Below are 20,707 nucleotides of genomic sequence, written 5' to 3' on the forward strand. Positions count from 1 at the left end.
CCTCTGGGGATGCCGGAAGGGCACTGGTATACATGGTAAAAGAACCTTCTCAATAGCACCTATCATGTTCACAGGAATAATGGAATTGAATATTATGTGTGAAGCATTATAGAAAATATCTAGATATTGTATATTATCATAAAAATTTGTCAACAATATATTAACAAAGGATTCATGGCTTTTTTTCTGGATTCTCAACTCTATTCAATTGATCTACATGTCTCTTTTTGTGCTAGTAGGGCACTGTCTTAATTAACATATCCTTGAATTTCTACCATATCTAATATACAGAATTTCAATCCTGTTTTCTTTATAAATTACACACAGAATTTTCTCTAAAGTAATATGGCTAAATATCTTTCTTCTTACTAGAAAGAAATAATAAAAACTACACCTATTAAATTGATACTTTATAAATACTTTAACTATTTTTAGAAGCTATAGGGAATACCTTGGCCTATGGGACAATCAGGGTTGCCATATTGGTTTCTCCATGATTTTGTGAACTAGTTAGTTACATTGAAATTTCAAAAGATTTCCCAGGAATTTCAGTCTCAGTCTCTCTTCTTATTTCTTGTTCTCTCCTTTCTTCTCTTTCTCTCTCCCCCCCCACCTCCCCCCCCCCGTCTCTCTCTCTCTCTCACACACACACACACACACACACACACACACCCTTTATTCTCTTTTTTTTTTCTCAGTAGCTGAATTTTTGTAAAAATTTTCCTAATGACCTAAATGGAAATTATTCAGTCCACTTTGTAAAATATTTATTAGTGGAATGATGACAACCATAATAAGTTACATATATGAGGCCTTTAGAATTTACAAAGAACTTTTAAAATCTCATCTATTTATCCTTGTATAATATGAAGAAAATATTATCATAACTATTTTATACATGAAAATCTGAGAACAGGTTGCATAAATCATTTGAACAAACGATGAGTATGTGGCAGAGAAAGAAACTAAAAAATAAGCATTCTAAAATGGCTTTATTGTAGTAGATCTGACATGTAATAAGCTGAACATATTAAAGTTCACAATTTGAAACTTTCCATCCAAATGCCATCTCTATACTCAAGATAATAAACATCCCCATAACCACAAAAGTAATAATGCTCATGCTTCTTTGTAATCCCTTCTTTCTGCCATCTCCCTAGCTCCAACCCCAGTGTTCCCTCCTATCATGTAATCTATGAACTTTTATCACTTTTTTTGCATAAAAATGAGGGCTTTTTATTCCAATTACATTTATCTTTTCACTGTGGCTTACTAATGAGGTGATATATATGAAAACAGTTGGCAAACTTTAAACATCAAAGAAATGTTTAGTGTTTCTATTGCTTAATATTGTTAAACAGAAGAATAAATAACAAATAACGTACATACCAATCACATTTTTCTATAGAAAACTGCATATGTAAGATATTGACTCTGAAGCAGGCCCTAGGAGATCCCCATAGTGAGACTTTCATTAGTCAGATGGAATTGAGATAAAGGGAAGCAGAAGTTAGAAACACTTTATTCTATAGGTTGTAATAATTATACTAAAAATAACAGCAGTTGGCCAACTGGTTGCATTAAGCTATTTAGATGGAGCCAGTATTTCAAACTATCCTATTACTGAATATACGGCATATTTAACCAACAAACTCTTGAGAGAACAGGGCACATTTGACGATGGCACGAAAAGCTATTATCAAAACTAAAATGCTTCTCATTCTCTACTATATCAAATCTATACAAAATCAGTTACACTAATTTGTCTGCTTAAATCCCTTTATAAATAGATTCTTGCTCAAAGATCCACATGAGTCTAAGAAATAAAGTAAGCTGTTCAGTTACCTGTTGTGTCTGTTATCAGTTCTATGCCTCTCAGTTCCAAATCCATTCTTCATTGACAGATCTGCAATAACAGAGATGGGCCCTCTAAATACTTTCCTTTGGTCAGTTGGCCTGATTTTTAAGCATTATCAGTAGAGGGCAGTGGAGGAACATTACAAGAGGACATTTTTTTTCTCTTCCTAAATCAGGTCTGGTCTTCTCCACTAGGTTCCTGCAGTGCAGGTGGCCTCTTGGGAGCTCAGTAACCAGAAGCTCTTCCCAGAAACCCTTGAAGATGCAGTGCTTTTCTGTGAATACAACTCTTGGAGACCCTTGGGAAGTTCACAGCAAGTTATACAGTTCAGAAACTCCCTATGGGCATTGATGTTCCAGAGAGCAGATTTCTGGCATGTACTGCTACAACATCTCAGTGACGTTTATACTATCTTTTATCCACGATTGTTCTCTCTCCAAACAGGCCAGGATCTAAGTCCTGTATTTCCTTGAATACAGCGGAGGATTTTTGACATCTTGTTCTTTCCTTGGTCATTTAACCTAACCCTAGAAGTAGAGGCTACTTTATATTGTCATTTCTTTACTCGGTAGAATTTTTATTTTATTAGTCAATTTCTCACTAAAGCAATCCCCATCAGAGCTAATAATTTTATATAATTTTGTAATCAGAAAACATTTACATTCCATAAAATTTAATTATGCCAAACTAAAGTGCACACTACAAGAGGTTCTTTCAGTATATTCACAAGGTGTGTAACAATTGCCTCTCTCTAATTCCAAAACACTTTTAGTAGCCCCCAAAGAAACCCCATATTCATCAAGCTGTCAGTCCCCATTGTCTCTCCAACCAGAACCTGGTAAACGCTAATCTTCTTTCTGTCCCTATGGACTTCTTTCTCTGTTTGCACATTTCATATAAATGAAAACACATAGTATGTGGTCTCTTGTGTCTGACTCCTTTCATACAATATAATGTCTATAAGGTTCATCCAATTTGTAGCATTTATCATATTTATCTTTTCTTTTTGACTGAATCCAACTTTAGGAGATGACTGTACCACATTTTGTTTATTAATATGTCAGTCGGTGCACATTTGGTTTGTTTTTAATTTTTTGCTATTATAAAAATGCTGCTTTAAATATTGAGATAACAAGTTTTTGAGTGAATGTGGGTTTTCAATTCTTTCAGGTATGACAGGAGTGAAATTGATGGATTATATGATAACTGTATAATTAACTTTTAGGGGTGATCACACTAATTTCCATTGCTTCTGCACTATTTGACATGCATGTGTACAAAAATGTGTGAGGATTTCAACTTCTCCATATCCTTGACAATAAATATTTGAACATTTCTGTTTCCTTGAATACAGTCATCCCAGTGGGTATAAAGTGGTATATCTGTGTGTTTTGATTTACATTTCTCTGATTGGTAATGATGCTAAGCATCTTTTCATGTGTCTGATGACCATTTCTTTTTTTTTTTTTATTGGGGAGGGCTACCAGCAGTCATTGAGCACTCAGCCATTGAGCCGCATCTCCAGCCCTATTTTGTATTTTATTTAGAGACAGGGTCTCACTGAGTTGATTAATGCCTCACTTTTGTTGAGGCTGGCTTTGAACTCATGATCCTCCTGCCTCAGTCTCCTGAATCACTGGGATTACAGGCATGTGCCACTGTGCCCAGTTAGAATTGTTTTAATAGCATTTTTAATTTGTGCATTGCCAAAGGTGCACCCCATGTTTACATATTGATATATCCTGCAATCTTCTTGGACTTCTGTATTAGCTCTATTTGTTCTTTTTGGTTCTTTAGCATTTTCTGTTTGTAGGATAATATTATCTGCAATAAAAATACTTTCCTCTATATTCTGAGGGCATCTCACTTTTTCACGACTTTCCCTGTGTAGAACCTCCAGAACGTCAAGTGCTGCTGAAAGTCTATTAATTTTGTTCTCCTATGCAAATATGTTCTTGTTTCATTGCTTTTCTTCATTGTCTTTTATTTCTCTCTTTCATTTATTTCTGCTCTAATCTGTGATCTTCTTTCCTTTGTTTGCTTTGGGTTTAATATGCTTTTATACTTCAAGTTTCTTAAAGTGGATATTAGTTTATTGATTTAAGTTCTTATTTTGGAGGTTGGTGTTTTCACATATAAATTTTTCTTGAGTACTGCTTTCATTGCATCTCATAATTTTTCACAAGCTATAGTTTCATTTTCATTTATCTCAATCTATTTTCTCCTTTTGATTTATTTTTGATTCATTGGTTATTTAGAAGTCCTTTATTTAAACTTCCATATATTTATGGATTTCAAAAATTTCTTTCTCCTATTGATTTTTAATTACATTCAAGAGCACTCAGAGACCATATTTTATATAATCTCAATTATAAATGAATCCTCATTTGATAGCCTAGCCTAGACGATGCTTGATAATATACTTGAGAAACCTCTGTATTCTGCAATTTGAAAAATATTTTTCTGTAGATATATCATATACATCCTTCATTCCTGTAGGTGTTGTTTATATGTTCTGATTCCTCGCTTATCTTCTAAGTTCCATCCATTATTGAAAGCGGAATATTCAACTTTCTAAATATTATTGCTGAATTTAGTAATCATAATACTTGTCCCTTCAATTTGTCAGTTTTTGCTTCATATATATTGGAGGTCTTTTATATGTGTGTATATATATATATATATATATATATATATATATATATGTGTTATGTATGCATATATATGTATATATATTTGTAAATATTAATGAATTAATCCATTTATCCCTTTATAACATTTTCTTCTTTGTTTCTAGTAAAACAAATCTTAAATTTTATTTTGTCTGATATTTAGAGTATTACCTCACTTCTTCTAATTGCTTTTTGCAAAACAGTTTTTCCAAACTTTTATTTTTAACATATTTTGCCTTCTTAAGAGTATTTTGTAGACAGCGTATATTTGGTTTATCTATTTTACAAATATCTGCCTCTTTACTTGGAAATTTAAACCACTTATATTTAATGTAATTAACAAAAGGTAGAATTTACATCTTCCATTTTGTTATCTCTTCTCCACATGTATTATGATTTTCTTATACCTTTATTACTCCATTACTGTCTTTTGTTAGATGTTTTCTAACATTTCAACTGCATATTGTTTACTAGTGGTTTCCTGGGGATTATAATTAGCACCTTAATTTATATTAATCTTATACATGTTAATACTAATTTAATTTCAATAACATATAAAAACAGCTTCTTTTCTGTTTTATGTTGTTAAAGTCATGATAATCTTTATATACTATGTGAGTGATAATTTTAAGTTATTTATATGTACTTTTTAACACAGACATAGTTATTACTTTATATAGCTGCCTTTTAAATCATACAGGAAAAAGATTTACAGCAAAAATATGTTTATATGGTTTCTATGTTTAATTAGGATTATTTCACTAGTATACATTCATTCTTTCTGTGGATTAAATTTACTGCCTCATGCATTTCAGTTTGATACACTTCCCTTAGCATCTCTTCCAGGGCAGGTTTTGCTAGCAACAATTTCAAGGTGTTTTGTTGTTGTTGTTGTTGTTTGTTTGTTTTGTTTTGCCTAAATTTGGGAATATCTTCATTTTTTTCCTTCATTTGTGAAAGATATTTTTGTTTGAAATAGAATTCTTTTTTAATTTTTATTTTTTTATTTAATTAGTTACACATGACGGTATAATGACCTTTGAAATAGAATTCTTTGCTGACAGGTTTTTGTTTTATAGAACTGTGAACTTTGTATTCTATTACCTTCTTGTTTTCATGATTTCTGATGAGAAAATCAGCTCTTAATCTAAGTGTTGATAACTTGTATGTGATTAGTCTCTACTCTCTTGCCGCCTTCATTATTTTCCATCTGTCATTGGCTCTGGATAGTTTGACTATGATTTGTGTGGATATGAATCCTATTGAATTTCAAATATTTGAATACAAAACTTCCCAAATTTTTTTTTTTTTGAGAAAGCATTAATCCACATGAGCCACTATATTTAAAATATTTTTATATCCCTTTCTCTTTCTCCTTACGTTGTCTCACGATTCCTGAAATTCTCTTTATTTTTATTTATTATTTTTTCTTTGTGTTCCTTAGATGAGATAATGTCAATAAACCCATTTTCAAGTTCAAGGATTCGTATTTCTGGTCAAATTGACTCTTAATCCCTTCTAGTGAATTTTAAATCTTATTTATTGCATTTTTCATCTACAGAATTTCAATTTGGTACATTCCTATAAATTCTATCTTTATTGAAATTATCTATTTAGGGAGACATCATTGCTTTAGATTTTTAGAATGTGGATTATTATTATTATTTATTACAGCCATTGTTTGTTTAATAACTTTGAGGAACAAATTCAGTAAAATTTGTATTCATTGTCATGTTTGGTCATCAAGTCATTATTTGGTCATTTGGCAGTCAGCTAATAGTTGGATAAATTTTTCTGAACATTCCAGAAGCCAATAAATCTCATTTTTTTTTTTTGAATGAGCTCTCTGTTTTGTCACATGCCTTGAATTCTCAACCCAGGAAGTTTATTATTCTGCCCTAGCTTTCAATTTCTGCTTGGACAGAGTTGGTAGAACTGTCTAAAGTGAGAGTTTAGTATCTTTTCTGATCTTTCAGGAGCGTGCCCACAGGCCTACACATTCACTTGGTTCCTTAGAATCCCAGGAATACATCAGAGCTTTTAATAAATTCTCCCTGGTTAGTACAGGAAACCTGGTTTGAACTCAACTGTTCATTTATAATTCCTATGTGGGTTCTGTCTCCTGATTTAAATCTAACTAAAATGCCTGTGGTATATCCTGTTATGAAATGATTGAGTTAATCAAATACATCACTTAGAAATCTGAACAGATAATACTGAGTCTCTAAGGTCCTTTTTAATAGGCTGAATTAAAGGTCATGATATAGAAAAATCTGAAAAAGCCACAGTAACTCTGCAAATCATGCTTATGAAGGCTCAATGATTATGTCATCATAGAGAGGAAAAGAAGAGAGGTGGCAAGAGAGAAGCCTGGACAGTAGTTTTTGAGGTGCCCATCATGACCATTTCCCTAAATTTTCAGACCACACAAATTTTCTTGGAGGGCTGGGGTTGTGGCTCAGTGGCAGTGCCCTTGCCTAGCATGTGTGAGGTACTTGGTTCAATTCTCAGAACTGCATGTTAATATATAAAATTAAGTTCCATTGACAACTAAAACAATATATTTAAAAAACTGTTCTTGAAATATCATCTTTATCTTAAGGTAAAGTGAGTCTATATGTGTTCCTTGAAATTGATTCATGCAAGAACAAAAGCTAGCTTTAGCCTTGCTTTTTATGACCTGAACAGTCTGGCTCTTCTTCCTTCAGAAGCTCCCCGTCACCACTCTGCACCACACACCACTGAGTTTCTGTGTCTTTGTAAACGTTGCTCTCCCATGTAGAAAGTACTGTTAGAGCTGAATTAAAAGATCGCAAATCTGGGTGGTGTGGAACTATTAAGTCCAAATCTCAAATAATCTTATAGTTTTGATATTAACTTTATTTTTCTTTATTAGTAAAAAGGAAAACATAAAACCCAAACTGAATGGCCATTACGATTAGATTATGTAATCTATGGAAAGTACTATTATGCTGAACACATTTTAAGTTCTCCATAATTGTTAGTGAAAACTCCTTCTCCATCTCTACCTACTCCAAGTCTTACTCACACAGACCCACATAAAATCTATCTTCCATAGAGAAGTTTAAATTAAATATAATGTCCATGAAAGCCAAATAAAACTGTACTGTTCAAGATTAAACTAAGCCATGTTGGCTGGCACAAAAAAATATTCTCAATAATATGTATTGAACTAACTGATGAATTACATATCCCATACTATCCCAAACTTAAGCAACTTACTCCTATGTGTAATGGCTGAGTGTTATTTAAAGGTGCTACTTATTCTTTTACCCTTTAAATTAGGTAATATTTATCCCTTCCCCTCTTCTGTCTTCTTCCTCTTTCTCCCCTCCTCCACTCCTTCCATGTCCTCATTCTTCTTTTGTATTCTTAAAGTAGCTGGCATAATGTGGGGAAATAGCAAGTATTCCAAAATACACACTGATTTAGTAAACAGCATTTCAAAGGTCCTAATACTTCTATTAGCATAAGTATTGGATTTAACCTAAAACTCAACTAAGCTTATCCATCTTTTCTGTATGCATCCTACACGAAAGATGTTACTTTCTGAACTATAAAAGCTGAACAGCAATGCAATTTTCTTCTTTGGCTCTTTCTCCTCCTAAATCTCTGACATTAACTGTCATTCACTGTCAGAAAATCTGACTCTTAATATGAACCTATCTTTAAACCAAGGATAAATGCAAGCTGAGTTGCACCAAGTAATGTATCTCTCAGCCTTCAAAATGGTTATCTATTCATGAGTTCACCCTTCAGAAGAGGTAGGATTTCCCTGAAAGAACCATGCCTTGGTAGTCAACCCCCTTCTAGCATGTCAATGTTCAGTCCACTAACCATGAAAACACACATAATCACACAAAAAGGGGAGAAATTATTTTGATGGAGTTTCAAGTAAGTGGTGAACAGCAATTCCATATCTGAACTCTTGAGGGGAAATCGGAAAAAGTAATAGGAAGAATTTTTTTTTTAAGGATAACAATAAGAGAAAAAGGAATTAGCACAGACCTTGGAAAAAATGGTATGTTTTTAGAACATTTGAAGTTGAATTATCTATAGGTTCAATGATAGGGACTTTTTAGAACTCCCCCATGAAAGCCCCAAATTGACAAAGTACATGTTAAATAAGCATTTTTAAATTTTTTAAAAATAAGCCATACATATGAGTTATTAGGAGATTATTATAGTGAGGATGTAAGAAACTGGTAGCAGATACTCTAACTGAAGAATATATGCTAGAACACCTCTATGTTCCTTCCCTTTGGAATGCTACACAGTTGATTCACATCCTTATTAGGATGCTGATGATAATCAGACACTTGGGTCATTCCATCTGAATTCTCTCTGGAAATCTAGCTGTAATTACCTACTGAACTACAAAAACAAATCATTAAGTCAAGTAACATTTGCTTCAGAATTTCATAATTCCCATTTTCGTGTTGAAAATTTCACCAGAATGGGATCAATCTAGCCTACATAGACTAACCTAAACCATGTGGGGTCGATCTTCTCAGAATAAAAGAAATTAGTGATTTTCTAGAATAGTCCATTTGAGTAAAATGAAGGTTGTGGTGGATAGTTAGCCTGAAGCTGGGATATTGATTACAGCATTTAGCTGATGAGAGTGAAATTAGATTAGTCTCCACTTGAGAACTTGGACCCCCAGCTGGATAAGAGGCTGAAGGGAAATTGCACAAGGCAAGATGATTAGTTTGTTTGTACATCTGGGTAATCTGTCTCCCACTTTACCTCACACCTCTGTATAGAGGATTCACCTCTTGCTGTGCATTTCCCTTTATAAAATAAAGATACTTTTGTTTAATTTTCAATGAACCAAAAGAGAGCATTCAATTCGCTATCAACAGAAAATTAAGACTTCACCATGCTTTCTCTGCACATGAGTGATCACCAGCTTAGTTCTAGCCTAAGTTTTGTAAGGGCAAACTGAACCTTGGAACACCTCATGGGGGCATATGGTGGGGAGGACATGAGGCTGCTATGAAGAAGAAATAGTTATTTCTTAGCTTCAGAAAAATGTGAGCATTTTGATTAATATAATATTTTAATCAGCAAGTTAATTCAAAATCCAGTTTCTTAAAATGTTGCATTCAGCTCCCTGCTCTATATCTGCCCTTCCAATGCCTACTCATGTCTCTTTCAAGACCCATAACAGGCAATACATTCTGTGGATACTTCCCTTGATCTCTACCTCATACAACCAGCTACCAGGGCCATGCTACATCTCTTGGGGTTAGTGTCCTCACTTCTAAAGGCAACAAATTTAGAGTTTGACAGAGCTACACAAGGAAATGGGAGGGGAATAAAGTGAAGTAGAGAAAGAGAATAAAATACAGAAGTGTAGCAAAGGAAAGAATGAATAAAAAGAAGAAAAAGAGGAGTAAAAGAAGAGCTGATAAAAGAGGAATAATGTTAGAATGTGAATGAGAAGAACTTTTTATAGATTAAACACAGGCTCTCTGCTCCTTACTTTTTAGGGAACTTTACAAATATCATTTTCTCCTAGTTTTCTTGTGTATAGTAGAGATTGGTATCCACCTGACCTCCTTCCTTGGGTTTCCAGAGAAATCCAATTGACACAAAGCAGTGACAGTGATCTATGCTCTGTAAGTATTACAAACCTCCATACTCCAGGTTTTCATCTCTGCCATATTTAAGCTCTCTACCCTGAGGTTTGGATGAAATTCAGTCCCACAAATTAATGTGAATCCAGACACACATGTTAGTAACTAATACATATGTGGATAAAAATACAAATTAGAAATGAATGCTAAAACAAGATTGCAGCAATTTCGTCAAGGTTCCGTGGAAATATGCAAGAAGATACAGCCCTAGAAGTTTAGCCGTCATGAAGTCCAGGTTGTGTGTGCCTCCCCTGAATGGACTTCTCCAAAGAAAAGAGTCACAGGGGAAAAGTATGATTTCCTTGAGTTAGAGACACAAAAGGAAGGTCAGTGGCAATATTTTACATGGAAATGACTATTTTAAAAAAATATGTGGAATGTGAATGAATGTCTTTTAGCAGATAGATTTCCATCCAGTTGGCACTGTCTTACCATTGCTCACCTGTACTTATTTATTATATGTTCATGAACTCAACAACAATCAGTTTGGGGACCCTGGTTAAAGAAATATGCCAAACCACTATTCTTTGTAACTGATCCTAACTTGAAGTAGTGTGGTAGTTGCTGATATGTTTGATTGAAAAAAGGTGAGATAAACTTACAGCATGTTCTGCCCAATTGTATGCTGCTGCCTTGAATTTCATGACTGGTACCCATCCCTCTTCAGTGTAAGAATAGCTATGAGAAAATGTAACTTCCTCCATTTGATTCTAGAGAGTGGGGGAGGATACAAGCAGCTTAAAGGTAACATAGTAAAAGCAAAGAACAATACATCAAAAACAAATTTTGTCTATCTCACAATGTCTTCTGTCTCATGTTTAGAGGTGATAAATCCCAAAAAGAACACGAGGGATTACCCATGGTTTATAGTAAGATAAAATAGTGTCTACCCTTCCTTCTACCCTTGATCTATTTCATGTTTTGCCTTGGACTTAATAATTTGAAAGTGTAAGGCTGTTCAAAGGATATTTGTCTTTTTGCTTTCTAAAATGGAAAACAAAGAACAACTTAAGAATAAAATATGGCACAATCTTTGGATTCCATTAATTTGGACTTGAGATAACCCTGGTATATATAGAGATAGAATTACCATGCATTCACACAGTTTTGAAGTTTTTAGGATCTAATGATTTGGGAAACAATCTCTTTAAAATTATTGACATTTTCAAATCATTAAAATGGTTTTAAATATCATTGAAGACATTAAAAGTCCTTTTCCTTGCCTGCATTTTCTTTATCCAATAATTAGTTCTCAAATATTGAAGTGCTTTTATATTTTGAATTCATTATTATGTAAAGTAGTTCTATTTCAAATTGCTATTTTCTCATTAACTTATCTCACTTTACTTACTAGTGTATAATTATATGATTGCCTGTGTCTTGAAAATTGTAAAATTCCATTTATAAACAGTTTAAACTGCCATCTTTTTACTAGGTCATTCCAAACTTCTCAGGTAATAAAGACCCAAGTCCTCTAGTCCTCTAAAACAATTCTGATACAATTTCCTAAATGAATTTCCTTCCTTCCTTCCTTCCTTCCTTCCTTCCTTCCTTCCTTCCTTCCTTCCTTCCTTCCTTCCTTTTTCCTTTTTTATCACTGTATTTACTCTTTAAGATCACAGGAAAATCCTTTGGCATTTTTCCCCCACCCCTTGTATTGAGCACAATAGTAACAAACATCATGGACCCTGAACAAACTATGATTTTTGGCAACTCTGGCAACTCTGTGGAATTGCACAGCCTACTTTATGGACTTAGATGCTCTTCCCTGACAATTTGTCTCTCCTACAAAGCTTCTGCTCATTTTCTTCCCTCTAGTGACAGCAGCTTTTCCTGTGAAGACTTCCTCACTTTTCTAAGAAAAAATTTAGCTTTCATCACTCTGGTCACACACCATGTCTCTTTATTATAGTGTTCCATGTGGTTCCTTATAATTGTTTTCTTTGTGATTATTTCCCATAAAACTGAGAATTCATCAAGGACAAATATACCTTATTTACATTTTCAACCCATACACCAAAACTGAACTCTTGAGGGTAGACCTTCAGGGACAATAATTCTGAGGTTTTTAAAATGCAACTCCAATTTCTCTGTATCATTTATGACAAATAAATGGCATAGGTAGTTTTTTCCATCAACAAAACTGGGCTCTGAAGAGAGTTCAAAAGTAGTTGGAGGTTTTCATTAGTTCCCCAGTGGGTAGCTTTCTGAAAAACCTTCCACTGTTACCCTACCACTAGTTGCATGAAAAAAGGATTATATTATTTTTTAAAAATTAGAGAAAGAATAGAAACAGGAGGTCAGGAGAGAAATATCAAAGGGAAATTATAGAGCATGTGACTTTTCATTTTCTTTTTGTACCAGGGATTGAATCCAGGGGCACTTAACCCCTGAGCCACATCCCCAGCCTGTTTTATTTATTTCTTTATTTTCAGATAGGTTCTTGCTAAGTTGCTTAGGGCCTCCCTAAGTTGCTGAGGTTGATTTTGAACTTGTGATTCTCTTGCCTCAGCCTTCCAAGATGTTGGGATTACAGATATAAGTCAATCCCCCTTGGCGCATGTGACTGTTTCTAAAGTTAATATGCTTAGGAGAAAACCCTTTTGAAGTGGTATGGTTTAGAAGAAATTCAGGAATAAGGAGCTTGTGGCATTAAGTATAAATATGTTAGAAAGGAAGGAAGAAATGTGAAACAGTTTGGAGGATGATCACGAATGCTAAAACTCTTAGTGAACAATATGGGGGGTGATGAAAATCAGGATACAAACAATCACATGGGAAATAAAATATTCTAGCCCTCAAATCATGAAAATCTCATAAAATCATCAACCATTTTCCTTTGTACATCACTTTTAGTCAAAAATCTGAAATTGTCGGACCAGGATGTAACCCCAGGTTTCTAAGCAGATTGTCTTTCATCCCAGTGTCAAAAAAGTGTGTGTGTGCGAGCACACACACACACACACACACATACACATAAACACAACAGCACTTGGGTTTCCCATCTCTTGCTGTTGACACTTTTTTCTTTGACTAGCCCTCATTTTTTAATCAAAGTTAAAGTGCCACTGATGTTCAAAAATCCAACTTTTAGAACCATGATCGAGATAAAAACATACACAGCTGGGCTGTCAGATTTCTCAAGAGGAATCTTTTATGCTCTTCAATGAAATGATGCTTGCTTGCCTCTCTCCTTTATCCTCCCACAGCTTACTGATGAAAAGTTTTGACTAATTCTAGGGAGTCATATAATTGGATATTCACTATTCATCTATTCAGTTGATAACCTAATCAGTCCTCGGGAAATGTTGATTTACCCATCATCCTGTTATAATGACTACTCATTATAACACACACATATCCTCACAATCAATTATCAAGCTACATCGAATAGTTGAATTAAGAAATAATTCATTCTGTTCTTGATCATGAATTTGTACGAACACAATGAGCATCATCACATTTCGTCGGCTACTGCTTTTAATTTTGGACTCCCAGTTTTACTAAGAGTTGTAGGATTCAACATTCAAAAATTATTTATAAACATAAGTCAATGATGTGGGGGGGGAACTGAAGAAAAAGGTAAAAAAATAATAGTACAACTAAAGCCAATTATAACAGAAATAAAGAATGATTCCAGTGGTTAATTTGAAAGACTGAATTTTAAGATAACACAACTTATGAGAGTTTATTTTTTCTGATAGCATTGTATAATATTTGATTTGGACCACAAAATTAAATATCAGTGAGACTTTTAGAAAAAAAAAAACCTTCCATTTGTAATACAGGGCATGTTTAAGTGTTGAAAAATAAAGGAATAAGTGTGCAAAAGCAGAACAAATAATATTTCCTGTAGCCATTCATCCATAATAAAAACATCAACCCACATATGTTAAAAGCAGTTGCACTTGTAGCCGTGCTCTCTAAAAACACTTGAAATAATCCTTCTTAAAAGAAGAAATTTTAAAAAGTAAAACAATGGGCAAGAATGCCTTAAGTTTTTAAGCAATTATATAATAAGATGAAAGGAATTCTACATTCAAGAGGTTAATTTCTTCACTTAAGAACTTTATTTGGTTTAATTTGAAAAGAATTTCAGTGGAAGTATATCTCCTGATTACATATCCTGAATGGGAAAAGAAAGAGGACAAGTAGGAACAATTACTAAATAGCAGCTATGTGCCAATAAGGGGCCAAGACCTCTGCCTGCCTGCATCTCCAGACACATCTCCCATTGTTCTTCCTGTTCGTGTCATAGTCCAGCTAAGTTATGCTGGCTGAGGGTCACTGAACATACCATGTCTCCTTGACTTTTGCATAGTAGTTTACCCATCTACCTTTCTACTGAGCTTTTCTAGGTCTGACTGGTTAGCACCTCTTTAATGTACAGATTACTATCTTTTATATTAACCCTTCTGGGGCTCCAGAGAGGTTAGTTATTCCTTCTACTGACATTCGGTGTATATGCCCATCTTTTCCACTAGACCATGATCACCTTGGTGGTAATCCATGTCTTTTCAACTGCCTATGTCAATACTCGCTTAGTGATATCTATGAAATATTCACCACACAAGCAAGCATCTGGGTTAGTTTTCATTTACATGTGTCATCTGAATATGCAAGACCTACCTCAAAACCAGTGCCTAAATGATTCCTTAGATCCTTTGCTAAAATGTCTGATCCTTGGCAACTACATATATATTTTATACCAAAAAAATAAAACATCCTAACTTTGGACTGGCAATTTTTATTTCCAGCATAAAATTAATGTAAAACTCATACTTTCTTCTTTAACAGATTCATTGTATGACAAGCCTTTTTTAGGCCCTTTACATACAAGATTTCATTTTAATTGTGTAATTACCTTATTCATTTATTCAATAAATATTACTAAGTTTTCCTCTGATTCTGTCAACTATCCTAGGCACTGGTCAACATATAAAAGGAGATGACATATATGATGTCTTTCCTGTTGTTATGTTGACATTTGAGTGGACTAGATCTGTGTTCATCAAGCATACATAGTTTTTTTAGGATTGCTATTGCTAACTACCATTAAGAAAGTTTCCTTATTTTAATATAATGTGGTCATTGTAAAGACTCTTCACATGAGGGAACTCTGATGATACCTGAAGTATGAGAAAGAGCTAGGTATAAAAATATATTAGCAAAGAGTGTGTTAAGCTGAGTGAACCAGTGTAATGATCTCTGGAGAGGACAGGAACTCTCTATGTTTGAGAAATAACAGAAAGCATGAGTAATATAATGGCAAGAGATAACCAGGTGGGAGCCCAATCACAGAGGAATTTGTAGAAAATTACATGATGTTTGGTATAATCTATATTTTCAGAGTCTATTTCTACTTCAGACTGGAAAGTGAGATTTGTGGAGACAAGAGTGAACTCAGAAAGATGATGAGGCAATTTTAGGACCAGAGAAGAGGTAAGCGGGTAGTGATAATAAAGGACATGATTCAAGATATGTGGAAGGCATTTAAAAGACGGTCTTTCATAAGTAATGCTAATCTGCTATTGAGCTTGATGTGGAGAATGGTATGGGAAATGCTGGAGAAAATAAGGATGATTCCTCAGTTTTTAGCCTGAGTAATTGGGTAAAAGGTGGTATTGTAAATGAAATGAAAAAGTGGAGAAACAAAACACTTAGCAAGAAAGGTAAAGAGGAGAGTCACCAAGGTGTTGAATGGATGATCTCTGTTACTAAGAAGGATAGCAAGGATAGTGATAGGAAAAAAGAGGGCAAGCATTTGCTGATTTTCTTTTTTAAAATTTGAGGGCTAGGTTGTGGCTCAGAGGTAGAGTGCTCGCCTAACATGCATGAGGTACTGGGTTCAATCCTCAGCACCACATAAAATAAAATAAAGATAATGAGCCCACCTATAATCAAAAAATAAATATTAAAAAAATTGAGCAGAAGGTACCAAGTTCCCATATATATCCCTCCCACACAAGTGAACAGCCTTTCCCACTGTTCAAAATTCTATATCAGAATGGTATATTTGTTACAAAAAAAATATTGTCAGTTAATTTTCAGTTTATCCCTTTTGGTGGACATGTTTAGCACTATTGTTCAATTTGAATTTTTCTGGTGATGATGTTGTAAACCATTTTATGTGTTCACCAGTTATTTGGATCTCCTCTTTTGTGGCATGCTTATTTAAGACTTCCCTCAAATTTTTCATTGGGTGGTTGGGTTTTTTCCATATTGGTTTGTAAAAATTATTTGTATAATCTGGATATAAACCTTTGTTGAAAAAATGTATTGAAAATATTTTTCCGACATTTATATATTTATCCTAAAAACCCAAAACATCTGGATTATCTGTGGGCTGTTACTATTATATGTGCTTTTTATTGTTTTCTGCATCATCTGAGTCTGCTTTCTGGCATCGCTAATAATTCTTTATTGAACGCCGTATACTACATATAAAAACTAGGATGACACTAGATAGCTGTTATCTTCCCCTAGGGAAGGTTTAATTTTCTTCCAAATAGCAGATAGAAAACAAGCAGATCACTTTATTCCAGGAAAGCTGGTCTATATCTATTTGCCTCTTTCTCCTAGAGCACAACTTTTGGGGGATTTTAATTGAATGCCCGGAGTGTTTACCAGAGCTCTCTCCCTTAGCAGATCCTCTTCTCCAATTTTCACCTCCCCCACCATATTTCTACCAGTGAAATGGTTTTACCAAGTATATTCTTTCCTTAACTTCCATAAAATTTTCCCAGCATTTAAAACTTAGATAAAATGCCCCTTCTTCCATGATTTCTTTTCATATCCCAATAGTCAGTGCTGAATATTCTATTTCTTCACCTACTATGAGTCTATCTATAGATCTGAGAAATAAGATTAACCCTCCCCAAGGAGGAGTGTTACTACTTTCTAAATCATACTCTGCATCTCCTAGACTACAGAGTTATCTAAACAAAAGCCCCTAAAACATTCCAGGACATGTGGGTCGTTGATCTGAATCCATCCCAACGAAGAGTGGAAACAGTCCTCAGAGTGGGCACCAGTAGGCCTGGAGTTTGGTCAATAGGTAAACACTTGTAGTTCAGGTTGGCAGATTAAATACAAAATGTCCCACTCAATTGTAATTTCAGATACACAGCAAAACATTGCATGGGACAGATTTATAATAAGAAATTGCTTTGTGTTTCAAATTTATATTTAGTTGGGAAACCAACATATTTTCATTTATAAATCTGACAATCCTACTTGCAAGAAATGTCAACAAACATGATTTTGTGGGATAAGGTGTCTATCATGGATGTCCAAAACCTCCTGTCTTATAGGATAGTGATGGGAGTGGAAAGAAAATAGGCTGGGCTGATAGAGTCAGAGCACAAGAATGGGATCTAGTTCAAACTCTCCCCAAGTTCTTCTGGCATGAAACTCTAAGAAGTATAGGCTTTCTAACTTTGGTTGCCTATATTGTTATGGAAATATATTTGTAAGACTTTTAAATGACCTTGACTTAAATATTTTTAACATTTGGAGTCTAAACATGGGCACAGGCCTCCATTTGAACTTTTTCCAAGACCCTGAGACAGTTGGGGCAGATCTATTGCCCCATTATAGGATTTGATCCACATCTATATGTGTGAGCTAATCTTCATATTCAGTTCACTTTTCCTTAGTTAATCATATATAAGCATCTAAGATCCTTCCAGGAAAATGCTGGTACCCTATTCTTTGTGTTTGCTGAGATATCAGGATTTTTCTAAGTGAGGAAATTAAAGGCAAGAAACAAAAGTAGCTGAACATTCAAATCAAATGTCAAGAGCATGACTGGAAGTGGAGAGTATACAGCAGATTCTAGGGGAATTTTATGTACCACCTCTGTGCCTCAGTTACTATATCCATGAAATCAGAAGAATTAAGCATATTTCATGATAGGTTAATGAAAATGTTAAACAAGTTAATATATGTAAAGCAATAAGAAGGTTGATTAGAACTTATTTATCAGAGGACAAATGTTAGTTACATTTAGTCTCTGGTCTTAGGGAGTAATTCAAGCCACTTGCCAAGATCATCCTGTCCTGCCATACTGCCCTTATTATCAAAATATTGATAATTCAAATCCATCTTTCTATTAGGGAAAATCTGAAATTCCTTATCTGTGACTCTTAAAATGACTTGCTGTGTTTATCAACACCTCACAAGCATTTCTTGGTTACTACTTCTAGAAAAAGAACTGACTGAAAGCAAGTCAGAGGCACAAAAATCTCCCAGCAAGACGAGACAAGGAAGTTTAAAAAGTCTGCATCTCAGTAATGTTGCTGAGCAGGGCAACCAGCAGCTTGAAGATAGGAAATATGCCTGCTTGACAGAAAACTTCTTGCTACCTCAGGCTGTGTTCTTGCTTATAATAATTGCACATGAAATCTTGACGAGCTCTTTGACTATAGCAGATTTCTAAATAGATAAAGTACTTATTTAAAGAGACAGATGTAAATTATTCCTTAATAGTTCAAAAAGAAATCACACACACACAAAAAATAAAATAAAAATAAAAATCATTGGGTAACTACTCTCTGCCAGGTTCTGAGCCTCTTCACTTGACTGGTGTCCAGAGAAACTCACGCCTTGTTCATATCTAGTTCTCTGTCAATCAGAAAGACTCTTGACCTTAGCAACCATCTACCCAATTCCCCAAGGCTGTAACTATTTTGTACATTCCAGTTATTCTGAGAACACTATCCATGGGGAATTTTCCTTCTGTAAAGGCTGCTGACCTCCTTGCACCCAGCACTATGTTAAACGTCAAGCAATGCGAATGGGAGACAAAAGAGTATAAACTAAAGTCCTTGCCCTCAAGGACCTTATGGAATAATTGAAGACCCAAAATATTTATACCTGAAAATAGTTTCAAAAAAGTATGAGGTTTTATACTGTCAGTGTTAAGTGTCATAAAATAGCATAGAAAGCAATAATAACAATAATGCTGCCAACAGTAGTGATATAAAACAAAGTCTAACATTAGAGCATTTATGGTATGCTGGGAACTATTCTTAGCATTTGCATGAGCTACATGAGTGACTTTCATCCAGGTATTTATTGAACAAGTATTCTATCCTAGGCACTGTGCCAGCAGCTAAGGGAGATTTAACGCTCATTGGTATTAGCATTTCTTATGCAGTTTCATAGAAATAAAAAGGGGCAAATATATAAAATAAATCTAAGTAAGATTTTCATTTATTTTCTCTTTTTTAAGTAAAACAGGCCTGAGGGCAGACTGTCCAGAGAAGATATGGTGGCTCTGAGTGCTATCTATGCCCCTGTATCTCAGGACTGCCATTATTAGAGACAGAATAGTCCAGGATGGATGGCTGAGGGAGCTGCAGTAATTCAGTAGCAAAAAAAAAAAAAAAAAAAAAAAAAAATCGGAGAATAAACAAATCACTTTTCCTAGCTAAGTCAATCTTTTTGGAAGGTTTTCCCATAGCACTTCCCTTTTATAACTTAGTCACATGGATGCAGTTAACTGCAAAGAAGCTGAGCTCATTGTATTCCCAAACCAAATAAATGAATGAATAAAATGGGATTCTGTTACCAAGAAGTAATGGGGGGGGGGTGGATGTTAGAATTCGTCTTCTCTGTCCTGACCTCAAGGAACTTAAAGTCCTTTTGGAGAAGAAATTATATTAATAAATGTTTTAGTTTTCTATTGCTGCTATAACAAATTACCATAAACTCAGTGTCTTAAAACAACATAAATTTATTATCTTATAGTTATGATGGTCAGAATTCTGAAGGGTGTCACTATGCTAATAGTAAGATGCTAGAGAAGCTGCTTTCCTTTGGAGGCTCATAGGGAAGATCGATCCATTTTATTTTATTTTCAGCTTCTAGAAGTGTTCTGCATCCTTCACTTCATAATCCCATTTCTTCATCTTTGAAGTCAACAAGATTTCATTTTTGTGTGTGTGTGTTCATTCCTATGTTGTCACATCTCCTGTGATTAAAACTGGAAAACAAACTTTTCCTCTTCTAGGTTTTTCTTGTCAAGCATCTTAATCACAGAAACTAAAATCTCACACACTCTCTACCTCAAGGTTCTTAAGGATAACCACACCTTTGGCCATGTAAGGTAATGGGTATGGATTCCAGGAATAAGGTCAAGGACATTTGCCACAGGGCAGGGATTGGCACTTTTCTTTCTTCTACAATAGATGATTAAACTGACATGCAATAGTTGTTATGATAAAGTAAGTACAGGTTGATACACAAAACAAAGCTTCACCATTTAGCATGATTTGTTTGGTGTAAAATGTAACATGTGCAGAACAGAGACTTCACATAAAGAATCAGAGAGATTTATATTTGAAGGACAGAGAAGGGAGAAATAGTAGGTTCTAAAATATCTGGTCTAGGTACTAAATGTTCACTTGTACACAATTGAAAAGTAGAGAGGATTCTTGATTGAAAGAGCAACTTGATAAAGCTACTGATTGTGAAAGATAAATCTACGAAAGCAAGTATGAAAGAGAGCC

The sequence above is a fragment of the Callospermophilus lateralis genome, chromosome 14 (genome assembly GCF_048772815.1).
Source record: "Callospermophilus lateralis isolate mCalLat2 chromosome 14, mCalLat2.hap1, whole genome shotgun sequence".
NCBI classification, from domain to species: domain Eukaryota; kingdom Metazoa; phylum Chordata; class Mammalia; order Rodentia; family Sciuridae; genus Callospermophilus; species Callospermophilus lateralis.